Here is a 4,611-nt window from a genome sequence, read left to right on the forward strand (position 1 = left end):
ATATATATAATGTCAATAAATCTTAAGCCCCAAAGAGAAGCGCACTCTAAGTTATAGAGATATTAATATATATATATATATATATATATTATATATTAATTTTGCTATCACTACTTACGAAAGAATAAGTGTTAAAAAGTTATAGAAGTTGTACTATCTCTCCTGAATATACCTGAGTAGGAAATACTTCTCTAAATCATTTCCGCTGCAAGCTTTAATTTGCGAAATGTTATGAAAAATTTCAGAGTCTTAAAACTTTCGAATAAATATCTTAGATATTATTGCCAAATTATCTTATACCGAATCTACTTCGTTCGATTGAGATTAAACCATTTGTTTCATGGCTTCTCTTTATCGTTTCATCGTTGTGTTAACAATTGGAAATTAACAAAGATGCGTAATGACAACCAACGTCCAAAATATATGTAACACGCGGTTTAATTCAAATAAATAAACGGTTTCTATTGCTATTTTGTTGGTGGTGCTTTTATTTCTTTCGTTCCTACTGCTCTATAGCTACAGATAAAACTACATTAAAAGCATTACGTCTCTCAGCATCCGGTATTATTTGCATCTATAAATTATTTAAGTTTAGATATTGATTTCAAATTTTGGCAGTAGGTCAAACATATTTGGGTTAGGCAGTCTGTCGATAAAATTAACCCAATTGAGCAAGACCGAAACGATGGATATCAAAGTCGGCCCCGGCGGAATTTGAACTCAAAACATAAAGACAGATGAAATACCGCTAGGTATTTTGCCTGGCGTGCTATGGATTCATCTTTCTAACCGCCTTATAGAAGGTAAGATATTGTTCTGTTCATTTGTGCTACTCAACTTACCTTCCCTTTCTAACAGATTCACCGACTAGTTAGGGGCTTCGTCGTTTCAGCGTGTAAGACTTTTAAGTTAGACGTCAACTGGTTTACACTCTTATTCATATTCCATAGAGGCTGACTTTGCCGTTCATTATTTAGGGGGTTGATAAAATAAGTACCAGCTGAGCAGTAGGTTTCGATATATTCGACTTACCACATCCCTTGAAACTGATGGTTTTATGCTTAATTTTGAAAACAATATGAAATTCATTTGCATGTAAGGGACGTTGACGAGTGTATTAGTGGCTTCAATTACTTAATTTCACTCCTCTCTCAACAAAAGATAGCATACGGATATTGATGCTTATATGAAAGGAATGGGTCAATACTACAACAGGTCAAAGCTGCAAAAACATGAATAATATCCGGTCCGGTTCATTTGCTAAATATTCAAATTATTAGAATTCGTAAAGACAGTACGTTGTGCTGATAATAGATTCAGGTCAATTTATTGACACTGCCTATAGTAAACTCAACCAATTAACGAGACAACTTGGAAGTTTCTATGTGATCGCCTAGCTTAGTAGGAACAAGAGCCAAATCCTGATCATATAACACCTTATATAATATATATCATATATATATTATATATAATATATTATATATAAGGTATATAACACCTACATAATATATTCCTAAATACACTATTCTCTTCTATTACACTACCTAGCAAAATATTTTTATTCCTATGGGGCGTTTATTGTGAAGACGCACGACTTAGCGTCGAAGGTGTTCCGATCGTGATATCAAGAACGTCGTTTCGATTCTCGAACCGAGAGGTGGTTTTGTTCACGAGAAAAATCACTTCATCTGCCGTTGCTCCAGTTCACTCAGATGTAAAAGAATCAACCTACGACGGACTGGCTGCGGTTCAGAGGTAACTTATGATACAGCGGTATAATTCGTTTTACGTTTTCTAAGAACTTCACCTCCGATAGCAAAGCGTGGTTTCGCGCAGTTTGACTCGACTGGTCATGCTGGGAAGATGACGTGTGTCTCTTGCAATTGATAGTCCTAGTTTTATGTAGCCTTGACGAAGGCATTGTGGATCTCTTGCAAATTTACTTTTGATAGTATCGCAATACTGTTTGGTCATCAGCGTAATGACACTCGATGTATCCTTTTCTGTATCTGGCAAGTCGTGTTTCTTCCAGATTTCACATCGATGGCAAAATCCATCAACGTCGCAAAAGTGCTGGTGCTGCCTTTGGCTCTCTCGGAACGAGTGTTCCAGGATCGAGACATTCGAGACATTCGAGACATTCGAACCGACAGAAGAATGACTGGTCGTGCCGACGCTATTGTACGCGTCCGAGACCTGGACTCCTTAAAAACCCTCGAAAGGTGCCACCAATGCTGCCTTCGCGAAATATTCTCAACACAGGCTGCGAAGATAGAAGAACAAAAATCAGTGAGTTGGAAGAAGCCAACAAGACTTCCAGTGAAACTATTATCATCCAGAAACAACTGAGATGCACATGTGACGATGTCCAAAACAAAACTAACCACCTACTTAAGCAGCTCGTCCACCCCCTGCAAAATGAAATAAAACGAAGAAGAGTTGCACAAAAATTCAAAAAGGACCTGAGATGGTGAATATAACAATAACTGATCAGCTACATAGGGTTTAATAATGGAACACACATTTTGGGCACTACTTAATGCTGTCCATTTTTTCCTATAATTCTCTTTGTTAGAAAGGTGTTGATTCAACTAACGAGAAGGCTTTCAAAATAATCCTCATAATCTAATTTCCATTTCACTTTTCATACGAAAAAGAAGTCCTTGAAGAACGGAGATAAATTGATAATATCATTTAAGATGCTTATAGTAAGCTTCAAAGTCTCCATTTTCATGCAATAATACTTTAGATTTTAAGCGCGCACACGAGAGTCTTCAACATCTTGCCCGCAGGCAAATATACATTTAAGAAGGATGTATCAAGTCATATTACAGTTAAAATTATTGTCACAAATGAACGGTAAATTTGTGCAGAAATATAGGCCTTACATCTGAAAAAACAACCCCAAGTCCACACACATACACAACCCCCACAAAGACAAACATTCCCACCCATTCTGCTGCGGTGCCGGCCGCCAAACACAACAAGGAAAAGACCCAACCCCTGCACACACAATCCCCTACAAAAACAAAATTGCCCACTCTCATGAAACCTGAGCCACCTGTTGTAGGAAAACACAACTCCCCCAAACAACACCACCGAATTTACGGAACTGATATTTTCGGAGAACAACTGTTGTCATCGATGCAATGAGTACAGCTTTCGGCTGAGTCTATGATCGAGACTGTGCTGCCTCCTTTTCTCAACAAGGAGAAGAAGGCTTGCTTTTTCTACGTAGTAGCCACACTTAAAGAAACAGTATAGAAAACGCGTGTGAAAAAAATAGTGACGGGTACTTTTGTATCTGGCTATGGGTTGGATAACTTATTTTAGTTACCACCTCAGTAGTAAGTTCAGGCTAGAGAAGAGGTAACTGTCATGAGAAGGTTCCGAGAAAAGATGTAAGCTTGTGGCAAGAAAGCCGGGAGAGATTGGCACCAAGTAAGTGGAGCCCCGGAAAAAGCAAAGGTTCTACCCTGGGGGTCGTGTGCCTTTCCTTCAGGAGATACATTGCATATGGCAATGTGATATCATCGAACTTTTAAATTTTTACTGTAATTTTAATCGTAATTTCTAGTCGTAACTTATCATTAAAAAAAAAGAACTTTTAAATTGTAGCAGCTTCTTCACCATTTTATGTTTGTCTACCCTTGTTTGTCCCCTCTTTGTCATGCTTGAATAGCAAAAAATATTTATGAAATAAAGAAGCTTGCTTCCCAATCTCGTGGTTCCGGGCTCAGTCCCGCTACGTAGCACGGAGGACAAGTGTCTTTTAGTAAAGCCTTGGGCTTACTACAACGTTTTGAGTGTATTTGGTAGACGCAAACCGAAAGAAGCCCGGTGTATATATATATATGTAATTATTTATGGGTGATTCTGTGACTCTGTCCTCGCATCATCAGTTGACAACCGATACTAGTGTGTTTGTGTTCCTGTAACTTAGGGTTTCCACAAAACAGACCGATACGATAAGTATTAGGCTTACAAAGAATAAATCCTGGGGTCGATTTCTTCGAATAAAACACTTTAAAGCGGTGCTCCAGCATGGCCGAAGTCAAATGGCTGAAGTAAGTAAAAGAATAAAAGAATATGTGTGTATTTCCATTTATCTATCAATCTACACATGCGTAAACGTACATACACATTTAATGTGGACAGGCATTTGCATACATAAGCATATAAAGGAAAGATACAGACATTGATAAGGAATGGTTTAGACTGAAAGAAGGCGACAGTACGTCGTGAACGACAATGAATGTATATATATGTATGTATGTATGTATGTATGGATGTATGTGTGTGTGTATATATATATATATATATATATGTATATGTATATATGTTTGTATGTATATGTATGTATATATATATATAATAATGCTTTTAATTATATATATATATATATATGTATATATATATATATGTATATATATATATGTATATATATATATGTATATATATGTATATATATATATATGTATATATATATATGTATATATATATATATATGTATATATATATGTATATATATATGTATATATATATGTATATATATATATGTATATATATATATGTATATATATATATGTATATATATATATGTATATATAT

At 35.8% G+C, this 4,611-nt stretch overlaps 1 long non-coding RNA gene across 2 annotated transcripts in view; it reads left to right on the top strand.

Annotated features, from left to right (window-relative positions):
- The window catches only part of LOC128250553 (uncharacterized), a 376,824-nt gene that overhangs the window by 67,217 nt on the left and 304,996 nt on the right, over positions 1-4,611 (top strand). The gene's annotated exons all lie outside the window — the stretch shown is intronic.

The sequence above is a fragment of the Octopus bimaculoides genome, chromosome 22 (genome assembly GCF_001194135.2).
Source record: "Octopus bimaculoides isolate UCB-OBI-ISO-001 chromosome 22, ASM119413v2, whole genome shotgun sequence".
In the NCBI taxonomy this organism is placed as follows: domain Eukaryota; kingdom Metazoa; phylum Mollusca; class Cephalopoda; order Octopoda; family Octopodidae; genus Octopus; species Octopus bimaculoides.